General features: G+C 41.4%; 1 protein-coding gene across 7 annotated transcripts in view; it reads left to right on the forward strand.

Annotated features, from left to right (window-relative positions):
- Positions 1–2613: 2613 nt before the first annotated feature.
- The window catches only part of BMPR1B (bone morphogenetic protein receptor type 1B), a 384295-nt gene continuing 361022 nt past the window's right edge, over positions 2614–25886 (forward strand). For 3 of the 7 annotated variants that reach the window (XM_039540897.1, XM_039540895.1, XM_039540898.1), the window contains exon 1: positions 19050–19131. The gene's annotated coding sequence lies outside the window, so the exon portion shown is untranslated. Of the gene's footprint in view, positions 2758–19049; positions 19132–19369; positions 19399–19583; positions 19966–25886 lie in introns of those variants that run through there. The other 4 variants (XM_039540892.1, XM_039540900.1, XM_039540896.1 and 1 more) reach the window with 4 other exon arrangements.

Raw genomic sequence — 25886 nt, forward strand, 5'->3', positions numbered from 1 at the left:
CTGAGAACCTAGGCTCCTTTCAGATACGTTTATTTCATTTCCTCTTTTGTTTTCTTCATGACATGCCCCATCACACAAGTAGAAAATGCAAGATTACCTCACCACATGGCAACACCTATGATAATGTAGTGCCACCAGAGTTGCTGAGCTCACCCTCCTATGTTCATCTAATCTTCTCCAAACACTGATGCTGAGCCAGTAACCTCATAGAGACCTAGGCTATCACATCAGCCAAAGAAGCTAGTTGTTATTATATTTATTATAATACTCCTGAAGTACCCAGCCAAGATCATTTGTGCTAGGCGCTGTACAAAAACATTCAGAGATGTTCCCTGCCCCCAAAGGGCTTACAATCTAACTAGACTAGACAAGACAAATGCAGAATGGGAGGGGAAACCGAGGCATTGAGAATGGAAATTGTTTGCCCAAGACCACATAGCAGGTCAGTGGCAAAGCCAAGAACAAACCCAGGTCTCCTGACTCTTCAAGTCCAGTGCCATGTCCACTAGGTAATGCTACATCCCTTAATTGAAGATAAGGGCTATTTCTCTATCCATATTAGACCATTGTTTTATTTACTCAGGAGACTGGCTGCAGTTGACAGAAGAGGCTCCAGGCATCCTTTCTGACTGTCACTTCCCTTGTGGAAAAGTATGACAGCATGTAATAGGAATTATGACAGGGATAAAACCAACAGAGATCTATAGAAAGTGATCAGGTTTCTGTTAAAAGATGCTCTAAAAACCTATAGAATTTGATAGAAAATGAGAGCCTTTCTATAGGTCCTAACAATTCTATAGCAGGTTAATAATTCTCTATTAACTTCAATAGGATCATCCAAAAATCTATAAAAGTATTCTTTTCATTGCAGTCTATAGAATTTTTCCAGGAGGATGTTCCTTACCAAAGGATTTCATGTATAGGCCATCATCAAAAAGGCCACTTTAATGCACAGTTTTTGGCTGAAAAAAATTACTATAATGGAAAGCGTTTTAAAAATCAAGTATCAGTGGGTAGCCGTGTTAGCCTGTATCCACAAAAACAACAAGGAGTCCAGGGGCACCTTAAAGACTTCAGACTCTAAAGATGCATCTGAAGAAGTGAGGTTTTTTTACCCACGAAAGTTTATGCCCAAATAAATCCATTAGTCTTTAAGGTCTCACCGGACTCCTTGTCATTTAAAAAATGTGCATGTAATATTTTTCATTGTTCCTAAAGTGCTTTTGTTTATAATGTTTAGAAAGGTCTGTATTAAGGATGGTAAAACAATTCAGGGCAACCAAAATTGCTGACATTGTTAGTGCAGAAGAGGTCAACCAGATTCGAGTTGGAAAGAAGTTTAAGAAACAACATAGGTCAACATAGGTCCTGATGTTCGATTAGCAAGATGCACAAAATGGATCTGAAACTGCAGTTAGGTGGGAGAGCCATTATAGGATAACAAAAGGCAAAGGTTGAGGTTTTGAAAGCCCAGCTAGGGAAATTAGAACAATTAGTGGAGTAGGACAATTAGCAGAATCAGAATTGAATTATTTTAATGTGCATGACAGTGTGTCTTGGCTACAAAGGCTCTTTCTACACTAGAAAATTGTATACATATTTTCCAACATCAGTACAACAGTACCTTTGCTAGCAATAGTGTAAGCACTAGCATAGACCGGAATTGGGTGTTTTTACCACTATGTCATGAACATCTGCTCTGATTAAATTAGACTTACGCTTGCCTACAAGTTGTCCGCTGAATCTGTATGACACTTTACTAGATGCTTTGCACATGTGCAGCGGTTATTTGCAAGTATAATTTAGGGAAATACAAATAATTACTTTCCCTAATATTGAAAATCTGGCCCTACTCTGGGCAGGTTTTCATGACACAGTGGTAGAGATAGTTGAGGCCATCCATACTAGCATTTATGCTGATGCTAGAGCTGGTGCTGTTGCACCTTTGCTGGAAAATGGGTACAAAGTCCCCAGTATATCAAAAGCTTCTGACATGTGAAACTTACCAGACAACTTTTTAGTAGCCAAGAGGCAGAAAATCAGAATGGAAGAGCAGATTGTTGTCACTGTTCACATAAATAACTCAATGAGGACCTTCATTAATAAATATTAAAGTTCATGGCTGGGTTTAAAAAAATTATACTGGGATGACCAGATCCACCCAATGTGTGCCTTTGATGGGGCGTCCACCTCACACTGGCATGCAAGAGGTTAATAGGGCCCTCGGGAGGCTGTGCAGGAAGCAGCCAATAGGAGAGGAGCTGTGAGGAACAGCCAATCAGGGCTCAGCTGGCACATATAAGAAGAGCCGCAGGGCAGAGCAGGGTCAGTTGCTCCCTGGAGCTCAAGAGGAGAGGACTGGGTGCCTGGCAGGAAGATGAAAGCTAGTAGCCTGGACAAAGCAGTGCTAGCAGCGACCAGGAGAGCTAGAGAAGAGCTGCTGGCTGGCTGCTGGATTTTGCAGGCTGAGGCTCTGAGGCAAGGGTGAAGAGGGTGCTGGGGCCACAGGGAAGTGGCTGGTCAATTGGCTACAGTTGCCACTGGGGAAGTGACAGGACAGCTAGATGGCAATACTCACCCCTGAAAGGGGGCAGGGTACAGATCATGACACATCCAGAGGGCTGTGTTATGAAGAGAATGCTACAGTCCTTGGAGTGATGTAGGTCCAGAAGTGACAATGGACGAGGCATCACTGGGACTGGATGTACTGACTTGCAGACCTAGCTCCCAAGATGACCAGCAGGAGGCACCAGCGTGGTGAGTGGAGCCCAGTCACAGAACCCAGGGGCCCAAACGATCATACACTCAACTGTTTCCTAATGTAATCTCACAACACATTATCCCTTTCTTTTAAGAGAGCAGCCCCACTTCTATTTCCCCTGCTTAAATTCAGTCTCTTCACTTGCACCACATCTACACGGTGGCTGGCACATTGCTTCTCTGCTGTGCATACCCAGCATGCAGCTACAGCTCCACTCCAAGCTGTGAGCTGCTCCCATCCCAAAAGGGCCTACAGTTTATTTGGGTCTATCTATATAACATTTTATATAGTTTCTTTATATAGCCAATCACCCTAGTATCTGAGTATGGTGTCCAAAAAAAATTATTTGTCTCACCCATGGATGCACTGTGTCATCTGTACACTCTTAGGTAGATCTCAGTATTGACCCTTCCTCTTCAGACCTTCTGATATTCTGGGCCTCAGTTTTTAAGAAATGGGAGAGTTGCTCACTTGGTCTAGTTCCTGGCAAGATCTCAAGACATCCTTCCCTTTCAGGACAGACCCTTCAAACAGTTCCTACCAAGCTTGTCTGGGCTGTTGGTCTGCCCTCTTGACCTTTCCTGCTTCTGATTTAGACCCTCAGAGTCACACCTAGGAATGAAGTAGAAAGGTAGTGAATCTGCAGCTCATCAGATTCAGTATATGTTATTTCCCATCCACTGCTTCTTTTGATACTATTTCTGCCATCTAAGCTGTTTTGGAGCAAACAGGAATCTTAGTAAATTAAATAGCATTTCAACAGGTTAATGCCTCTCATGTACATGGGGCTGGATTAATTCATAGATGCTTCAGTGTATTAGTCCTTAGCAAGCCCTTTAACAAGAAACATCTTAAGTGCACAATGACTCATTTATGACCTTCTCTGACAAATACCATGGCCGTTTCCATATAGAACCACCCTGGATCAGAAAATGCATTTACTTAAAATAACATCATTTACTAGCAGAACTATGGCTGGCAATAATATTATACCCCCGTGGCCAGATTTTAAAACTTGTAAAATTTGAACTCCACTGAGTTTTGGGCATCCCTTGTTATTGTTGCTACCTCACTCCACAGAGCCAGCAAGCACTGAAGACTCAGGGAGGCGCCTGAGTGAGCCGCATATAGAGGACAGAACTAAAACTTCTATAGGAGAGAGTTTTCAACCAGGGGTGCCCAGCGGGCCCACCACAATCCAGGACTACATGCTGGGGGGACCTAGTTGCATAGAGTGTTGGGGTTCTTAGGGATTGGCTTGTTTGGGCCTTTTTTGAAATGGGATTAGCTTGATTTTTGGCTTATTGTGAAAGTTTGGGTGCTTATTTACCACATGAAAGTTGGCAACTGTGCTGTGGTGCCCATTATTATTAATAGTACTTTCTAATGGGCATATGGTTTTATATCTGCTAATTGCCACTCACATAGTGTAAAGTTATTTTCAGAAACCAAATGATCCTGAGGGTAATTTGTTTATTCATGATGTATCCAAGAACTAGAATGTTAGACAGCTACTTTTGAAATGTACTGCAAGAGCATTTGACCTTGATCAAATCATACCTCCCCCTCACTCCCTGCAAAAGAGATTTGATAGACCACAAAAATTGGCCATGAATCCTGCACCTGCTATAACTTAACATTTGGAATCTCTCTTATGTCTTTTGTAAAATACTCAAGCGTATGTATGCCAGTCTCCATAGTACACTCTGTTCTTTCCACTGCTCCAGTATAATGTGTCCATCTGCTTTTAAATTGAGACTTCCACCCCACAGCACATTACAGGATCTTATCTGGGGCTTTTTTTTTTTTAACTGAAATTAGATTTTCCTAAACATTCAGAGATTGATTCCTTGATAGTTGCAATGTTTAGAATCCATTTTCTTGAAAAGACAGAAAAAGGGAGATAGCATTATCTTTCGGTCCCTAGGTTACATTTCAGACATATTTGGAGGCAATGGCATTGACCAAGTTCACTTAAGTTTTCCACAATTGAGCCAGGATGTTGTGCCCGTAGGGCATGATGGGAGGCACCTACCCTCTCAATTTTTTGGCTTTTTTGTTTTATAGAATTTATGCTTTCTTGTATTTTTTTAAAAAAAGGGATTGATTCTGCTCTAACACCAGTTTTGGTGGCTGTATTCATAGATCTTGCTGCCATGTGGGGCTGCAACACTACAGCCTTTCGTTCTGCTGGGCTGCAGCAAGGGGAAGAGAATGGGGTCAAGAGAAGAAGTGTATCTAAAGGGAGTTCATGTTCCCAAGGAGGCTACTTGCCAACCAAGCAAAAGTGTACATGACTGTGGAGCTAGGTAGTGATGTTTTCTGCTCTAATATCCAGGTTGGAGAATCTCTGTTAATGTCAAAAGAAATACAAGTAAGAGATCAGAGAGTCCTTCTCCCTGAAAAAGTTGTTGCAATTTCCTGCATCTTAGAAGATATTTCAATAGAGAGATGTTATGGAAAATCAAATCTTTTGTGTATTTTTATGTCTTTTTCCCCCCTACATGAGAGAGGGAGATGGTGGGGATTTTTGCCTTCTCTGCTAATGGAGGGTAGAGAGATGCAGTGGGGTTTCTACTTTGTCTTCACTCCCATGTAAGGGGAGGAGGAACCAATATGGTGGGTGGGAGCTATAGACTTTGCTTTAGAGAAAAGGGGACTCCCAGTTGCAACACCTCTTCTACCCCATCAGATGCTGGTGCTTTCTCCACCCATTGGCAGGAAAGGCCAGGTGCCTCATAAATTCCCCAGCCAGACACTAGCTTATCCAGCTGCTCATACTTGTGATTCTCCTGTCTGGTAAGTCTCAGTTTGCCAAACAGGGAGGAAGGGGAGCTGGGTTAGAGAGAGAGAGAGAGAGAGTGTGTGTGTGTGTGTGTATGTTTGAAAAAAATATAAAGCATTCTGCCAAATGTATTTATTACCAGTTTGTTTGACTGATGGTATTGCCCCATTTCCATATACAACCTGGCATAATTTAATTCTAAAATCCCTTCTTATAAATAAAGGATACACAAGGTACATTCTCCCAAACTTCCCTAATGAAAGTTTCTTACCCCCAGTTTTTTGCTTTGACTGACAACCCAGCAACTGATGGCTACCTTGGCTACCAGTCAGAAGCCTGAGGAATTAAATTAATTTGTGTAAAATTAGAGTTGGTCCTTTAACAGCAACAACAAAAAATAATCCTAGATTTCAACACTGCTGAATTTAGGAAGGTGGTAGGTCAGAATCCAAATCAGCATCAGAATTTCACCACTAGTCCCTCTTGTCTCTGGCCAAAACAAAATCCCCTATCAGAAAATCCTCACAGTTTGTGGTATTAATATCTGTATCCATATGTTGTGACTCAGGTCTGTATTTATATAAAACAGATTACAGCCACCCTCTTCTTTCATATGAATAAAAAGACAAAGGTGCAGCCTATAGATACTACAAGTCCCAGCACGCAAAGCGCCATTTTTGAATGGAAGGTTGTTTGAATAAAGATGGCACTTTGCATGCTGGGACTTACAGTGGCACCACAGTAAAAGATGAAGTTGATCTCTGCCACACTAGAACACTCGGCGGGGTGTATTTTTGCTCTTAGTGTAGGAAAAACATAACACTTGGGCCATATTTGATCTATAAGTTACATATAAATGTAAACAATCGACAAAAGAAATGTGCTATTAACCACATTCTAATCTCTTTTCAGTGATTGGAAGTTGAATAGTCTGGGAATGTATAGCATGTTGTCATATTTAGTTCTTCACTAAACTCTTTAAAAAAGCTTATATATCTGGTGGTGGGTGAAACAGGTGGTGAAACAGCAAAGACAGCTCAGGTTCGCTTCCAGAGGATTCTTGGGAAGTGACTCTGAAACACTGTTTAAAATGTAATTGCTTTTCCACCACAAAAATTTTTAAAAAGAGAATGATTTTCCAGGTGTCAGATAAACATTTGGTTAAATAATATGTCTAGAATCAAAAGCTCAATGAATGCCCTTGTTTGGCAAAGAACAATTGGAAAAGAAAAGTAGCTATCCCAATGGCACACCACCTCATTCAAAAAGAATGTAAAAAGTTACAAATTATATGAGTTAAGTATTTGACCATAGCTGACGGCATCCTGATGATACACTGAATAGAATAGCAGCTACTGGCTTAAGTTTTATGGCTCTGATATTCACATATGATCATTATATTAAGCGAGAATAGAATTCTGTGTGTTGCCATTATTCCGAGAGGTATTTCAGACCACAAGCATTTGCAGCTTTTATTAACCCAGAGAGAAAAGGGTAAAGAGAGAAAAAGAGTGAGTTTGGGCTAAATACAACCACGTCTATAGATGCATTCTCAAGGATGTGTCAACACCTTTGAAAGGAATCTCAGCAGTGTTCCTGTGACATAATTAATATAAATTATGCTGCTGTGGAAATAGAAAGGTCACACAATGAAAGGCACATAATAATTTTGCCAAATGATTATTTGGTCTTTTTCAAGTTGTACAAAAATGAAATCAATCTGACATTGAGTTTATGCTGTATAATCTCTGGATTATAACCAGATTTACACATTACAAATAGAGATGCTTTCCAAAAAGTGTTCTGTGCATAAAGCAAAACTGGCAACATTTGTGGGTGTGCAGTGAGGGGGAAGAAGTCACTTTTTCTTGGTGTGTTTCCCCAAGTTTTATAGCTTCATCATAACTATGCCAGTTTTCAGCAGTGAACTTGAAGCTTGTGCATCTCAGTGAAGGACACAGCTAGGTCATTCTGGTTATTTTAACATTTTCAGCTACTGAGTTTTACCAGTAGTGAAAGGTGCTGCTCACACTGAATGAAATATGCACCCCTTTGCAGAGAGCTCATGCAAAGCCTTTGTACCACTCAAATCCACCTTAAGTCCTCCAAATAGGATGTAAGTGGGCCTTCAATGCTATAAAACCACCACCATAACTGGCAGGAAGCATCACTCTTTGATATAGTAGCTCTTTTGTTTTATTTTGTTTGGAATGAGAAGTAAAATGAACACTTTTTTTTCTTGTATTTTATGATGGCTGGAGAAATAGAAAAGGAGGGCCCCCAAGCTGCTGTTATTATTTACTGTTATTGTTATAACAGTAAAATAGGAAAAGGTTCAGGAACAAAAAGGATAAAAAGAAAAATATTCTTTCTTCTATATTCCACTACAGAGATGGCTGTTGCAGCGGTAGATGGTTTATTTTCATAATGCAATCTTCTCGATGCAAGATATTACATAAATTAATATATGTTTATTATAGATAACAAAGCCTTTCTAAATCCCTGCTCTATCACTTAGATCCCCTGCAGACAGTTTCTTAACTACATCCCTGGGTCTCATGGTCCAATCTACTTCTCTCATGCTTTATGAAGTACATGCTGCACTGGCACGCTTTCTGCCTTCCTGTCTCACTGATTGACCTCCAAGAAAACTTTCCAAGTACTGTTCCAGTATCATATCCATTGGTCCCCCTACTGTCTGCGTCTTGGGTGGACTCAGCAAGTCACCCAGCCTGTCTGACACTGGGCCAAAGCATGTAGCCAGACCACCAAGAAAAAGGGTTTATCTCAAAACTTCTGCTGGTCCATCTTCTCCAAGACTTATAACTAGTCCTCACTAGGTAACTTCATGGCCTCGTAGTGTGTTGGCAACATCTTCACCTAGGGCCTGATGAACTCTGCTCTGTTCAGAAAAGCTCACAAATCTTTCTGCCACTGAGTTGCAGTAGCTAAGTGTTTGAAAGTAACTGGGTAAAACTCTGGTCATGTTTTAGTCCCAGGCAAGATAGTGAAAGGTTGGAGCACCAGATTTGAATACACTGAACTTTGGATCTAGCTCTTACCGTTCTCAAACTGCACAACTCACTCATGTCTCTATAAATAACGAACTACTCTAGAACACTGAGCAGTCCCCAGTCTTTGGAGAAATTCAGCATTAGATCAGATTCCAGATCTGAACTTTGTGAGCAGGACCCACAACTACTGTACTTACTATCAAGGTGATAAATATTCTGTCTTCCTTGGCAAAGACTTAAACAACAAGCTTCTAAGCACTAATTACTGGAAGCCTGCATCAGGGGATTTATAGTTGTTCCTGATGAAGTCCAGATGATAAAGTGAATTCACAGAGAATGAGAAGAAATCACACAGTTAGAAATAAAGAGGGCTTGACTCTAAACTCAGTTATACTGTTGTAAATCAGGAGTGATTCTGCTGAAATTAGTGGAACTAAACCAGTGTACAACTGATTTAAGTGGGAACGGAATCAGGCTCATAGTTCCTGATGTGTATTTTATGAAAATATATAGGTTTTAACAGGAAGATTGAAGGGAAAGAGCCTATAGTGTATTGTGACAAACCTTAAATCTTATAAATCCCTATGTGACAGGTGGATAGGAGGAGGAATACATGTTTTCTTAGATTAAAGGAGAAGAGACAGCTTACTTTCTGGAGAGGAGATTCAGAAAGAAAATAAATGAACATGTTTGTTTGCTTTGAGGGATGTACAGATGGCCTTCTAGACAAAGAAATGGTATAGAGCTTTCACTTACTTTTAAATGGCACAATTCAATTGTATCAACTAAAAGCCATTTTCATGCCAAAACACATTAGCCTAGTCACCTAAACCAGAAAGACGGAAATTGCTTTGCATAAGAATGCCTTTCTAATGGAAAAGGATGGATCCTCAGTTGCTTTCTTGGCTATCCTCACTATTACATACTCAGGAGGGGAAAATGTATTTTCTGGGGCCATTAAGCTGCTAAATAAAGTAAGGGAAGAAAATGAGATTGGAACGTCAGATAATTTTTTTTTTAAAGTACACAAAGTCTGGACATAAAATGCATTTCTTACAGAAATGCTGTAGTTGTTAAATGCAAAGTTTGGCAATGAAAACAAAACAAACCTGCCTGCTGTTTCTGGCTATTGCACTATTGATAGCGTATCCCAATGCATTTTCACGCCTCGTGTAATTCTACAGAGACTACTTACCAGGGTAGAAAATTTGAAATGTGTAAAAATCATTAGTCACAAAGATGTGCTTGAAGAGGGCACTGTACTTCATCAACTCACTCCCGTAATTAATCCCTGATGCTGCAAAGACTTATATAGGTACTTAAATTTATGCACTGTAAATAATCCCATTAATGTCTATAGCACTACCCACAGTGCATGACGTTCAGTACCTACGTACATCTTTGCAGGATTGGGGCAATATATTGCAAGCTCTTTGGGTCAGGAACTCTCTTTTACTATACGTTTTTGCAGCATCCAGAACAATGGAGCCTCTAGGTATTATAGAAATACAAATAACAAACAAAGAAATACAAATGCTAATAACAACTGCTGTCTATCATTAATGTTTCTGTTATTGTCTGTCAGTTTTAGGATTTTATACTGCCAACCATCACCATAGTATCTGAGCATCTTCCCTGGTTTAGGTTTGTTTAAAATAGAAAGCATAATGGCAGGATTTGGTCCAAATAAAGTAGTCAAATTTTCAAAAATCCTCAGCACCCACCAGCTCCCACAGAAAACAATGGGGAGGCTGCTGAGTGCTTAATGATCTGAAATCTGGCCACAAGGATAGAGAAGTGCTGGAGATATAGGGGATACGGTGGGTTCTTCTTACGTACTTTCTGAAACAGTTCAAAAATTAGGAATGATTTGCCAACAGAACACTTAAGAATTAACTTAATAGTAGGGAATTCTCCATTGTTTCAAACAGAATTTTTTTTGGTCAGCGCTCACCTGACACAAAACTCTTACTCGTGGATTCATAAGAAGGCTGACTCTTACGCATTTCTTTGGAAGCAAAATAGATGATGGTACAACCCTGGTAATCTGCTACATCTCCCAGAAGAGAAAAATGGTCCAGTGGTTCTGTGACATGGCAGCTCTTGAAAGAGAAGCTTATAAAGGAAGGAAATAACTCATAAATATGACAACATTTGGCTGTTATTTTTAGAGTTGTTTGACTGACAGATAGCTATGAAACAATAAAGTGTATGGGGAGATCTGGTGAAATAGTGCTGGAGACACTAATAGGCTGATGTCATTGTGTTTGATGACAATTCCTTGGCTCTGTGTGGTGGTGGTTCTCCCTTGCATATCATCTTTCCTTTGTTTCACATGGCTTGTTTCTCTTTGCTTACTTTTTTTCCCCTGTAACATACAACAGAGAATAAATGAAAGGATTATTTTATAACAATGAATATGGCTTTATATTATACTTATTCTTGCATTTTTCTTATTCCGTTCTAGATATAAGAAAAACAAACTGTATGAGTGTGACCCAGGCTTGGGGCATCGGCCACTGAAAAATTAAGGAAATAGTCAGTCAACGTAAAATAGGCTGCTGTTCTCTTTCATTCAGTAGCATCTTCTCTGCTCTGGCTAGTTCACAGTGTAAAGGCCAAAGCTTTTCTCATCCTGTTTCTCCAGATAGAATCCACTGCTAAAGTGAGGCAGGCTCACTTTGATGAGAGGAAAATGAGTTATCACTTATCAGTTTGTTAGGGATAAAGCAGCCTGTCTAGAAGGTTCTCTGGATCCCCAAGCCAGCTTTTGTCTGTGTGCTCCCTACCTCTGTTGCTTCCTTGGCCTGAGAAGAGCACAGTTCAAGCAATCTTGTTTCAGGGTCTTCAGAACACCTGTTTAGGGTTAGGCTATCTTCCTATTTTGTAGACTTTAGTAGCACTTGTTGATACGTAGGCCTGAGGCTGGCCCTTTGCACAGGGCTGAATTTCACCCATAGTGAATATACAGTGAATTTAGGAACCATTGTTATTTTTATTGTATTAAACCAGCAATTAATGTTCTCTAGGAAGCAGACTACTTCTCAAGGGATTTAAACATGAGAGAGAATTCCATTTGTGTTAAATAACAGTCCAACAGTAGAGCAGTTCAAGCAGAAGGAAAAATATTTAATAGATGATGCCCAGAAAGTAATAAGTGGGAAATATACAATAATCACATTTCCGAGATCAATCTTAAATTAAGGAGTCAGGAGGAAGAAGAAGAACACTTATGTATTTTAGATACTGTAAATTATACTATATAATGCATATATTTGTTAATATATAGAATAACGATGATATCCTTACTTTCAATTAAAATACCACCTGTCAGGTCAAATTACAAATGAACAATCAAAGAAAATATGATAGCACAAAACAAGCCACATATTAAGTTTTTATACAGTAGATCAAAACATTTCAAAAATGTTTCAGAGAAGTATGAAATGTGAAAGGAAAAAATAGGGATTATGTTAAGATTACATTGAAACTTGACTAAAGAACCAGCACTCCTGAACAAATAATATTACATTAAACTAATTAGAGTTCAGAATATGAAATTGTTAAAGTTTGCTATCTCAGCTGTTTCTTCCAACTGAAACAAGGATTAGTCTACATTATATAAATATTGAGCGGCCCCGAGGGCAAAGAAATAAAATATTGCCCCCAAAGTAAAAAAACAAAAAACAAAAACACAGTTTCTAAGAGCCCAAACCATTGAGCATTTAGGGATATAAGTAATTTTACTCATGTGAGTAATCCCACTGAACACAAATAGGCTGCTCATATCAGCAAGATAACTCACGTGCATATGCAATTGTGGGATGGGCCTTAAATCTTTGGCATGTTGCCCGCAGTTATAGACAATTGAAGGAACTATTTTTACCCGAGGATGTTATTTTCTTGACTATTGTCCTGGAGACTGTCATCATTTGCTTTTATTAAATTGTCTTATGTGATAAAGGATTGATAGGGCCCGATTCAGAGTGATTTCAATTTCCATGGAAATCGGTGGGAATTGAAAATGCCAGAACTTTACAGTCTAAGACCCCAAGTGGATTAAAACATTCAGAAGATGGATGTCATGACTGCCTTCTGACTCCTCTTGCTGGTGGAAGAGGCTGAGGCAGCCAGCCAGCTGCTCTCCTCAGGAGGGAAGTGAGTTCCTGGACCTCAGTTTGGGAACCTCTGACTTAAATAATTCTTTTTAATATAGTGCTTTTTATGTTCTGTCTGACTTTCTATCTCACAATCCTCATGCTATCTCATATAATGAAAGTGAAGAATTCCCTCTCTTCTTGTTCCTCTCCCCTTATCAAGATGCATTATTAGTGTTTTGATGTATATAATACTATATAAAATAAATATACAATAACATATATACTTAGACATGTGCACATACATATGCGTTGTATAAGTAACAGTCAGCATGGATTTGTCAAAAACAAATCATGTCAAACCAACCTGATAGCTTTCTTTGACAGGGTAACAAGCCTTGTGTATGGGGGGAAGTAGTAGATGGGGGGGTTTCGCCTTCCTCTGCAGCTTGGGACATGGGTCATTTGCTGGAAGATTCTCTGCACCTTGAAGTCTTTAAATCATGATTTGAAGACTTCAGTGGCTCAGACACAGGTTTGATACAGGAGTTGGGTGGGTGAGATTCTGAGGCCTCCACTGTGCAGGAGGTCAGACTAGATGATCATAATGGTCCCTTCTGACCTTAAAGTCTATGATTCTATGTGGTATATCTTGATTTTAGTAAAGCTTTTGATACTGTCCCGCATGACTTTCTTATAAACAAACTAGGGAAATGCAACCTAGGTGGAGCTATGATAAGGTGGGTGCAAAACTGGTTGAAAAACTGTTCCCAGAGAGTAGTTATCAGTGGTTCACAGTCATGCTGGAAGGGCATAATGAGTGGAGTCCTGCTGAGATAAGTTCTGGGTCCTGTTCTGTTCAATATCTTCATCAATGATTTAGATAATGGCATACAGAGTACACTTATAAAGTTTGCAGATGATACCAAGCAGGGAGGGGTTGCAAGTGCTTTGGAGGATAGAATTAAAATTCAAAATGATCTGGACAAACTGGAGAACTGGTCTGAGTAAATAGGATGAAATTCAATAAGGACAAATGCAAAGTACTCCACTTAGGAACGAACAATCAGTTGCACACATACAAAATGGGAAATTAGTGCCTAGGAAGGAGTACTGCAGAAAGGGATCTGGGAGTCATAGGGGACCCAAGCTAAACATGAGTCAACAGTGTAATGCTGCTGTTGCAAAAAAAAAAAGTGAACATCATTCTGGGATGTATTAGCAGGAGTGTTGTAGGCAAAACACGAAAAGTAATTCTTCTGCTCTACTCTGCTCTGATGAGGCCTCAACTGGAGTATTGTATCCAGTTCTGGGCACCACATTTCAAGAAGGATGTGGACAAATTGGAGAGAATCCAGAGAAGAGCAACAAAAATGATTAAAGGTCTAGAAAACATGAGCTATGAGGGAATATTGAAAAAACTGGGTTTGTTTACTCAGGGAAAGAGAAGACTGAGAGGGACATAACAGTTTTCAAGTATACCTCTACCCCGATATAACGCGGTCCTCAGGAGCCAAAAAATCTTACTGAGTTATAGATGAAACAGTGTTATATCAAACTTGCTTTGATCCACCGGAGTGCACTGCCCCGCCCCCCCCGAGTGCTGCTTTACTGCGTTATATCCAAATTTGTGTTATATAGGGTCGCATTATATCGGGGTAGAGGTGTATGTAAATGGTTGTTAAAAGGAGGAGAGAGAATTTTTTTTTCTTAACCTCTGAGGATAGGACAAGAACCAATGGGCTTAAATTGCAGCAAGGGAGGTTTAGGTTGGATATTAGGAAAAAACTTCCTGTCAGGGTGGCTAAGCACCAGAATAAATTGCCTAGGGAGGTTGTGCAGTCTCCATCATTGGAGATTTTTAAGAGCAGGTTAGGCAAACACCTGTCAGGAATGGTCTAAATAATTAGTCCTGCCACAAGTGCAGGGGACTGGACTAGATGACCTCTTGAGGTCCCTTTCAGTTCTATGATTCTATGGCATAGTATGGGAAAATGGCTTCCGCAGCAATGAGTTTGATTCTGATACATTTTCTGTGCAAACTCTGCAGTAACAGTAAAAATTATGTCTTCAGCAGTAACTAATGCACACGCTACCAAATGTAGCCTTTGATTTCACGGAGTTGTGCCTGATTACATCGGGACTGAATCTGGCCCAGATTCTTGGACATTAATTGTGTTTTATTGAGAGATTTAATGAGGAGATTGTAAGATATATTAAGTAAGTGGATGATCAGTATCTCTGCTAAATAAAATAATGATATTTGACAACGTGCATATGGTAACTGTCATTTCCCTACTTTAAAAAGCAGAAGCTTTTTCTAACTGGCTGATGTAGCTTCTTTATTTTCTATTCATTGTGAATTAAGGGCTGCTCTAAACAGCAAAGGGTCCTGTTTTGGGGAACTGCATTATAATATACATGTCATAGAGAACACAGTTTGGTATTGTCATCTTAAGATGGGGAAAAAACATGTTATGGGACCATAGGATGACCATGTAACAGTTTTTGTAGCATATTTTATATACTTAGGAAAGACCAAATGATGTTATCTGGTTTCACGACAAAGTACATTTTGCTGCATAGGACCCTAAAAATAAGTCTACTACTTTAGTAGAGTAGAATAAAGTAACATCTCCAGTCAGCAATTGGGAATAAATTAATAAATTGGCTCTGCAGACTGACTTGCCATTGTGAAGTAAGTCAGGTTATCGAATAAGAAATAGATTTGATCAGGTTGAGTGAAAGCAAAGCACAAATCTCAGCATCACTTAGCTCTTCAGATGACAGAATGCTAATAGTGTTGGTGTGGAAAGATGCACAGTATTAGCTTCTAGAAGATTGAGGATTATGTTGTCTTCTATAAGCACAGATGGAAAGGGAATATTTTTGTGTCTCCTTGAATGTTTATTCACGCGATTACTGAAAAATCTCCTTTACTGACACACACAATATCTTAACGAACTGAAGGAGGATCACTGTGGTGTTCAGTGCTCTGAGGTCAGGGAGGTGAAAGCACGCTGCAAACTTCGCCAGAAGGCTTGAACTTTGCCAGGGCGCTTGTGGTTTCATCTGTTTACCTTAGCAGTGACAGAAGATTTAGACAATTACTTATCTACTGCTGGTGCCACTGACAGCCCCAAACAGTGTCTTGTCAAATATACTACATCTCCTTTATTAGGAGCTACATATTTTGAGTGTTTTATAAAATTGTTATGATGAGATCTGATATAATTGGGAGCTAGTGACTGGTGTCTGAAGTGATCCCCTCAAAAAAGACTAGTCAGAGATGCTAATGAAAGAGAGAGACCATCATCCTTCTCTCTTGTAGCTCAGTTCAGTAATTAATAGTTTCTGTGGCTGCTAGCTCATAGCAGCTAGGAAGGGCAAGCCTCTTGGGCTCCACCCCTATGGAGATCAGTCTTGCATTTTCCAGGGGAAAAAATCATAAATGTTCCTTGCACTCTTGTGGCTGCATCCATCCCTATTTCAGGGCAAAATCCTTGTTCTTTACCAGTTCCAGTTGTCCTACAAACATTTAATTACCTGCCAGGGTTGAGGAAGGCGCTCTCCTTTTCCCCGTGATACAATTTGGGAAAAGGCCTGCATAATTTTGGACATCATTCACCCTCCCCTTCCATTTATTTCATCCTTTGTCTTTACCTGACCTTCCCATCTCTTCCTACATCTTTTTCCCTCTCCAGGCATCCCACCTCTGTCCTCTATTTTTCTCATCTCTTCCCATCCCTCTGTCCCATCTCCCCTCTCTCTGCCTTCTCCTGGTCTCCCTTGCCTTTTTGCTTGGGAGAGCTGCTCATGCATTTCCCATAATGGCATATTTTCTCCATTCCTCTTGGCCTTTTCTTTTTCTGTAGCATCTGGGCAGAGGGAAAAACAGAAGAGAACACCAGAAGAGATGGAGCTGAAGTTCCTCTGCTAAGGTGGGAAATGCAGGTTCACAATATGGGATCCACCAGTATTATGGTGGGCCATGACTAAGAAACTGGCCAAAACGTGTGGAATTTGAGCTGTCTGAGGGTAACTCATGAACATGGAGTTCACAAAAGTGGAGCATGAGCAGGCTTTCTTGCAAGATTGCCAGCATTTTTGCTTTTTACCACAGCCAATAATAACCCTTTCTCACAGTATTTCAAGACTGCTGGTGCTAGTTCCAGCCAGGGCCTAGAAATAAAAAGATGCATGAAAAGGAGAAAACAAATAAGATTTAGCCCAACATGCCAGGAATGTAAAGAAAAGTTCAGTCCTAGAAATGGGTGAGCAGTCAGGTGGAGGAGGGTCATCTTGTTTTTGTAACTAGTTTGCCCATTCCTGTATATGAATTTCCCAAAATGTTGAGGTGGTCTGTTCCCTACCTCTCCCATAAATGAAATGTTTTCGCCAGATGAAAAATAAATTAATTCCAATGAGGCTGGGGAGGAAGAAAGGAAATACAACTGCACATGTGATTTTAAAAGGAAATAATTTTCTATTATGATTAATTCCTCCCTGTATGTCAGACTATTTCAGTTCTTGCTTTTGGAATTCTCTCAATTGTGGTCAGTCAAAGACTAATTTCAGGGTGTGGTATAAGACTCTTGGAATGGTTAGTTACTAGCTTTCGACATGATAAATTGTTAACAGTATGAGTTATTTTCTATAACAGTAGTAAAAGATTACTTAGATTGTAAGCTCGTGGGGGCAGGGACCATTTCTTTGTCTGTACAGTGGGGCTAGCATGATAGGCAGGCTGACCAGTGGGGGGTGAAAGGGGTCAGTTTGCTCAAACTCCTGCTTGAGAGGGCCCCCAAAATGAAGGAGGGGGGCAAATTTTAGCGATTGGCATTGTGGCCTGGCACATGGAGTCACAATGCCAATTGTTTTTTGGCGCCTCCCTCCCCCTTCAGCAGGCCCAGATCCCACTGCTGCTGTCACTGGCATTGTTGGGGTGAACCCAAGACAACCCACTAGGCCAAGAGCCTGTAAGTAAAAGAGGGGTCGGGGCTTAGGGAGAAGTAGGTATGGGAACACTTCCCTGGGCCCAAGCAGGGCAAAGCCCTCCAAATCCCCACAGTGACAGCAGCACCCCACAGGCTGGGGCCTTCTCCCACTACCCCTCCCCTCCCCTTTTCTTAAATTCTTTTGTGTCCAAAGTAATTTTTTTTTGGAAGGGTTAAGGAGAGGGCTAAATTTCAGCTTTTGCCCCACGCCCCCAAAACTCCCATGCAGCCCTGACACTGGGGTTCTGGCTTCTGGGTGCTACCATGATACAAGTGCTAGTAAGGGAACACAGCAGGTAGGAGGCAGAATAGGTTATGATTTGTGGAAAATTCACATATTGTTATAAATGTTATTTGTTTTTAACCAATTAACCCCATGTCCATTTTACCATAAACAGTTTGGTTGCTAATCTGATCTTGGCTGTAAATTGTTCCACTTCTCTCAAAACTCTTAGCCTTGTCAGTGGGATTTGCTGCTGATTAGGAATGAGCTGGGGATATGGCGGCAGGGGCGGCTCTAGGAATTCCACCGCCCCAAGCAGGGCGGCGCGCTGCGCCACTCGCGCTGCCGGGTGCCGGTCCGCGCCACACGAGCTGCGGGACCAGCGCACCCGCCGCAGTCATGCCTGCGGGAGGTCCGGTCGTCCCCCGGCTCCGTTGGACCTCCCGCAGGCATGACTGCGGAAGGTCCGCCGGACCCGCCTGCCGCCCTCCAGTTAAAATGCCGCCCCAAGCGCGTGCTTGGCGCGCTGGGGTCTGGAGCCGGCCCTGTATGGCGGTGTGTTATTTGGCTACTGCTTTATTATCAGTATGTGCAGGGTTAGTAGTCAATGCTACAGTGACACTGCTTGCATCTGAGGAAGTGGGTGTGGGGGGGTATCCACGAAAGCTTATGCCCAAATAAATCTGTTAGTCTTTAAGGTGCCACGGGACTCCATGTGTTTGTGGATACAGACTGAGATGGCTACCCCACTGGTACAGTGCTACAGGACTTTTAGTTTTTTGTGCTTGTGGCCATATATTGAAGAAAAGGTACTTGCAAAACCTCTCACCTAGAGGTTCAGACAGACTAGAAGGCTCATGGGTGCAACCACCAAGCAATAACTCTCCCCTCTGGCGGCAGCAGCACCAGCACCGCCACCAAAGAGCTGGGCTGTAGGGACGCAGCCGAGCATGGGCTTGGCAGCAGCCCTCTGCCGGGCCAGAAGCTCAGCGCTGGCTGCTGGCAGGGGGGAAGCCTAGTCCTGCTTTTGCTAAAGAGTTGGCGGGCGCTCGGGCCGTGCAATCACTAGTGGGAGCTGGAGAGGGCAAGCGGAAAAAAAAATCTGCAGAGCCTGAGAGAACCCGGGCGGGGGGGGGACACCAGCAGCAGCAGCAGCTGACCCAACTTTGTGGCGTGCAGGCTGGAGGCGCAGGGGGAGCAGCAGCAGCAGCACTGAGCGGCGTCTGCTCTCCGGCGGAGGCGGCCTGGCAGCCGGTAAGGGAGCTCCGCGCCGGGGCCAGCTCTGCCCCGGCTCCCCGCGGGGCGCGCTCTGGGGCTCGGGCCAGCGGGGCGCCGGGGCGGGCATGCCAAAGGCCCGCGCTGCGCTGCGCTGCGCTGCGCTGCGCTGGGGGAGCCGGCTGGGGTTTGTGTGCGGTACCTGTGCCCTGGCAACCGCCCCCGCGCCCGGAGGCGAAGCGGCGCTGGGATGCTGCAGCCGGGACCGGGACCGGGGTGGAGGCAGCGGCGGCTCCTGGCGGCCGGGTGAGGGGCTGGGGCTGGGGCTGGGAGGGGAGGCAGCGAGCGGGCGGGCGGCGGCAGCAGCCGCGGGACCAGGTGACCGAGGCCGGGGGCAGAGTCTCTCCCCGCCCCCGGGCCGGGAGTGCCTGGGTGGGGGCTTTTCAGTGAGCCGCGAGCGGGTGATCCCGCCGTGGGGGGGCTGTTACTGACTCTGGCCGAAGTTTTCCAGCCCAAGGGCTTCACTACAGAGGCTCCTACTGCCGCATCCAGGCAGCCGAGGGAGACGAGCCCCGCTTCTCGCAGGTGCCGCCCCACGTTCCCCGCCGTGGGAGCGGGCGGTGCTCGCTCGCGCTGCGAACCAGACCCTGGCTACTAGCCACCTGCGGATTTAGGAGCCCACCTGTGGGTCCCTCGGGTTGGGGGCGTTTAAGGAGCTGCTACGGTGGCTCGCATGTGGAAGAGTTGCGGGCAAAAGTGCAAAGGGGTTTCGGTTGATGTCTCTGTGGTTCTGAGATCAAATCTGCTACGAGGTTGTTATTTGGTACTTGCCAACCCAGCCCCTTGGCAGAGGACGCCAAGGCGTGGAGACAGGTTGTTACGCCGTTCCCCCCACCCCTACAGCCACTGTAATCTTTTTATCATAGCACTATTAAGTTGATTGTATTTGATAGCTTCATAATTGCACTTCAGCCATGCCACAGAATGGACCTTAACGACTGCAGAAATTAATTGCACCTGTGCGTCTTCTTCCTGCCTATCCCCTACCTGTTTGGATCAGAAGAACTGAGTACAGTGTTTTCAATAAGTACTGGAGCATAGTCTGTGTTTTCCAACCTGCCTTGAGCTGCCTCTCTGACTAAATCAGACCAGTGATCATGATTTTTGGCAGCTCCTAGGGATTTCGCAGGGAGAGCTTCGCCTTTAACACCATGAGCTGGGCTGCTCTTGGAGGGATATTATTATTAAGGTGAAGAATGAATGACTCATTGTGCACTCAAAGGTGCCTGTGAAGGAACACAGAGAGAAAAGTCTTTAAACTATCCAAAACCACCTAAAAATAAACATATTACAATTGCAGAAACATCTGTTATGTTAGCAAAGAAGAATCAGCTGAAGAGAGGTAATTGGATTCAACAATGCAAAGGTGGCTGTTAAAGGACAGGATATTGGCTAAAAAAAAGTTATTTTAGGCAATTTCTGTGGAAATACCACTGAAATCTTAAATCAGCGGCTGGATATTAATGGGATTCCTACATCTATACTCACCAAATATACATCCAATTTCATAATTTTGTAACTACACTGGTGAAATTTTTAATCCTTTTCATTAGTTGGAAAAAGCGGTGGAAGTCTCATCTAGTGACCTTTGAGTAACCATAAGCCAAAGTATAGGTGTAAAGACTTTTTCAACATTTTCAGTGGTCAAATAACTGTGTTCTAACTATAAAAAGAATATTAAAAGATTTGTTATTGTACATAGCAGATGTCTTCTAACATTTGCTGTAGAGATGTTTGTTGAGAATATGGCATTTTGGCTTCAAGTGCTTTAATGTCATTTGGTAAGTCATTGTAAAGTCATGCAAAACAATTGCCTTTTATTCTGTAAGTCTGCCATTATTGTAGTGATGTTTTGCATGTAAAGCATACTTAAAATTACACAATACATTTAATTTACCATGACTTCAGAAATATTTTTACAATCATGCAAGTAGGGCTCTTTTTTTTTTAGTTTTAAATTTAACTTAATGCAAGAAAATTTGAGACAGCATGTTATTTGTCTAATTGAAGAGGCTGTTTAGTAAGCCACTGGATCCTTTCCTTGTGGTCACATGTTACAGTTTGATATGATCTCATTACTCATGTGTCAAAAGCTGTTGATGAATTTTTAATGACACTGAAATGTGCTTTTAAATCAAAATGTCTGTCAAGATAAAATTTGTTTTGTGGAAGATAATGGAGAATGCTGTGAATTTATGAAAAAAGTAATCTCTCTCTCTCTCTCTCTCTCTCTCAAGAATGCTTCCCTAGTTGTTTAAAAATAGGTTTTGCCCCACTTAAAATACTGACTTAGTGTTCAATTTTCTGAAGTTTTCCTTTGAAAACAGCACTTACACAACTCATTGCTAACTGACTGAAGAGCTTGATGAGAGGATTTCACTTGTTACAGGAAAAAGTAAATAGTTAAAACTGTATATTCAGAACAAATAGCTACCTGCTATACGCAGTGTTATTTTCTGACCAATAATCATATTGAACAACTTTAAAAGTTAATGTATTTTTTTCAGAAATTAAAACGACACTAAACTAGATATGGCTTGTGGAAAAGTCAAAGAATGCACAGAGGTGTTATACTTTCAAATTAATTTGACTTAGTGCTTATTACATTATTGCTAATAAAAATCAAAATTCACACATGCAGAGGGCCAGCAAGAGTTCTCTGCAGCACTTGTGTTCCTCTTCAGTCCTGGTGCATAGTCCATCTGCACAGGGGTGAGTTTCACCCAGAGCTGCTGCTTTTTTTTTTTTTTTAAATCATTAGACTGCAGTATATTCAGTGTTAGATTACTTGGTGTATTTAAGTTATATGGGTCACCATATTTAAATTTTGTGTTTGTTCTTAAAAAGACCTTGCAATTATTTTAAAAGAAGGAATACAGAATAATAAATCGTGGGGTTTGACCTTCTTCCTACATTTTTGTACCGTCATTGACTTCAGCTGAGCTACTCCTGATTTACACCTATGTGAAAGAAGAATCAGGATTTCCAAGTCTGATTTTTGTAGGTACTTCCACCATATTCAGATCCCCACTTTGTATGTAATCTGATTGCTTTGTGTGGAACAGGTATGGAATATGGCTCAGTCCTACAGTGTGCTGAGGCTGTGGCCCTGAGCCAGCAAAGCACTTAACAACATGCTGAACTTCAAGCGTGTGAGTAGTCCTCTTGGAGTTAGTGAGTCTACTTATATAATTTAAAGTTAAGCATGTGCTTAAGTCCTTTGCTGGATGGAGGCCAGAATTCTCATTATTTTTCCTGATTGACCCCTCGGGTCTTGAAATTCTCTTACAAGAGAAATGTTACTTGGTGGTAACATTAAATGACAGATTCAGGAAGAACAGTTCACAAAAGCCAGAGCTTTCTAGCCTGTTTGTTTCTGGATTTGCTTTCTCTGCATTATTTCCTAGAACAATAGGTAAGTGATCACATCCCTTGCCAGGTGTGTGGAAACGGTGAGGGTTAGAAGAAAGCACTTTTTCAGGTGGGATATGTGAGTTCCTACTAATGAGAAATAAGATTACTTTTTTCATACATGTTTATAGTCGCCTCCATTTCCTAACAGAGCCAATGACTCTGTACTTCCTAAAATAGATACATATCTCTTAGATTGTAAGCTCTTTGGGGCTGAGACTTTCTTTTTATTGTGTGTCTACGCAGTACCTAGTACAATGGAGATGGCATCTCTAACCACTGCTACAATACAAATAGTAATAAAAACCATTTTGCAGTACGTGATTTCAAATTAAATTAATCCCTGGATGCGTCTGAAGACCTCAATTAAACTTCTGAAAGGTATTTTCTGTCAATATTCAGGTAGCTCCAAGAGCAGAATATTGCACTAGGCCACTTGGATAATACACTGCTATCATTATTCCACTTAAGGAGTTAGGCTCCTTGATTAGCTGGCCCTTATCTGAAATGGAGGGAAACGAAAGAAAGATGTGTATATGTAATGTTGCTTCCCTCAGTTTAGGGGCAATGCATTTCTCTTCATACCCAGGATTCAAATATCTGAGGCTAAACACAGGGCCTAATCCTGCAGAGATTTACATAGGTTAGTAACTTCGTATGAGTGACTAGTTCCCTTGAGCTCAGAGAAACTACTCAGCTGAGGAAGGTTACATGACTAAGCATTCACAGGATTTGGGCTATATTTCAGACCTGGCAGCAAATGTAAAAAAGCTTGTTTTACCACATGTCCAGAAACATTCCTCCACCTGTAGCTTTATGTATCGGCCATGGAGTAATCTTTGGCCATAATATGAACTGCTGATAGAAATGAGTGATTCTGAGTTAAATGATAACGCTTCTTAAAACTAGATCTGAAACACACGGACTCATCATAGAGTAGCTCCTTTTTTGTATAGATAAACTACTGTTGTTGCATTGTCTGACATAATATAAATATTTGGCCTTGATGGGCAAAACTCTGAAGGAAGTGACTGGAAAACTCTTTATACAGCTATCAGTTCTAGTTCATTCATATGCAAACTGGTTTCTATCCTGGTACAAGTTCCGAAGCATGCTTCGCCCTGATAAGAAGCACCTAGTCTTCATTCAAGCAATCTCTGTCCCAGTGTGGCTTAAAGAGAAGAAATATAACAAAAGATACAGGGTAAGAGTTTCAAAGGCACAAAGGGGAGTTTGGTGCCCAATTCCCAGAGAGCTTTCAAATCTCCCTTATAAATAATACAGCGCTTTATATCCACCATCCCAATTCTTCTGACGCATGTGAGAGGCAAGAGACTTACATACTGTAGCTAATGTAGAGTGGGCTCTAGGTTTTTTTAATAAGAAAACACTGTTAAAGTAACCAAAATATTTTTGAAAATATAATAAAACCTTGGTGTATCTTTACTTCTGCTCTTTCCTGTGTTCAAATGCTGAACTGCATTTCCTCTATCTAAAACTTCAGCATTTAATGTAGTTGTCAAGAAATAGTGGCTTCATATGGGATTGTTAATTATTCCTTATGATCTGCTCAAGCCACTTTTAATTTTTGTGTATGTGATCTTTTTTTTTGGTAAGTAGCTCTAGTATGTTGACTTTGTTATATTGCGCTGCACATTCTTCTACCATGTTGGATTAATCTCACTGACGCATTAGCTTGGACTCCAATATTTTCTTCCACTAGTCCAGCAATTTACTCTTCCTTTTTAACAGGTAAATAGTAACTGTCTCTTGATTCTGCTTTTAGCTCCAAAAATGTGCAAGTGTTTGTGTACTCATCATTAATTTTTCAATGAATTTCTATTTCACTTATCCTCTCCTAACTAAACACCCAATTACATTTGCTAATATCATATTGTTCCCTGTGGGTTCTCCTTTGCCCACCCCTTGTCTATTTAGACTGTAAGCTCTTTGGAGTAGGAACCGTCTATTACTCTGTGTTTGTACAACACCTAGCACAATGGCACCCCATTCTTGGCTGGCTCTTAGGCACTACCATAATAAACGTGATGATTAATAGTAAGTACAGAGAGATCATCCTGTGTCCTGTCTGCATTTGCTCTGCAAGTAAAACTGTAGCTTTTGCTTCTTTAGCAAAGGCTTTAATTCTTACCAGCTGCTTCTACGCTGGTGATGAGCGCAGGGAGTCTGACATCTCTGTTTCTGATCTCTTTCTGATGGGCATTATCGGACACGATGTATCTCCTGTCACCCACTGGGCTGTGTGGAGAACTTGCACCATTTAATCTGGCAGAATATCTGAATCCCTCTGCAAAGGAATTATTGATTGTTTTTCTTGTAAGGAAAGGGATAAAGAGGTTGTCAGATTATGGAGCATCAGACACACCTAAATTTGGGGGTAACATTATCACCTTGTCAAATACCAAGCTTTTAAATGTGTAGTTCATTATTTCAACTTTTCCAAAGCAGTTTTTCCTTGATACTTCTCAACATCTCAGGGGGGCTCAGATGACAAGATAAACTACTCAAGATTGTTTTTATGCTTACCGTGATGTTGTTACATCTCTTGATGAATAGTGTCAGGTGGTACAATTCTGATCTTATGTCCACAGTGTAAATGGAATTGTAACTCAATTGAAATTAAATGGTGATACACCCCCAGTTTAAAAATTGAGATCAGAATCAGGCCCACAGGAAATAAGAGTTTGTGTCCCCACAGGCTTGTTTCCTAGGAACTTTTGCTTAGTCTGACCTTTTTGTTTTTGTTTGTTTTAAATGAAGACTTTAACAATTGAGATTATGAAGATGGCCTTCTCAGTTGTTGAGTTTACACCTTGTTATTCTGAAACAGTAAAGAGAAGTGAAATTCTATATTTGGTTTACTTCGGATTTTTCACCTTAATTATGAAACAGCTTGAAAGGTTCAAATCCTGTTCTTTCTCACATGAGTAGTCCCACTGAAGTCAATGGGACTTCTCCCATGAGTAAAATGAGCAGGAAATTGTGGTTGTAGTCAGGAAAGTGCAGGTAAAAATGACAACTTGAGGTTCCATATTATTCTTTCTCTAAGACTCCAGATCAAATTTGTTGAGTTTAAAAGTCAAAAGCCTGACAATCACGAAGTTTTCTTTGCCACTTACATCAGTACTGCTAATAATATTTTTGCAGCCAGACCCTACTGTAGCTGATAATTTTGTTGTTGCCAAGAACTCCATGGTGTTAGTGACAGGTGGTACATAGACAGAACAGCAGAACACATCCCAGTTAACTTTTAACAGCCATGAAATAGTTAAGTGCTAACAGTAGTGAAAACTTGTCTCTGT

Source organism: Mauremys reevesii, linkage group 5 (assembly GCF_016161935.1).
Source record: "Mauremys reevesii isolate NIE-2019 linkage group 5, ASM1616193v1, whole genome shotgun sequence".
NCBI classification, from domain to species: Eukaryota; Metazoa; Chordata; order Testudines; family Geoemydidae; genus Mauremys; species Mauremys reevesii.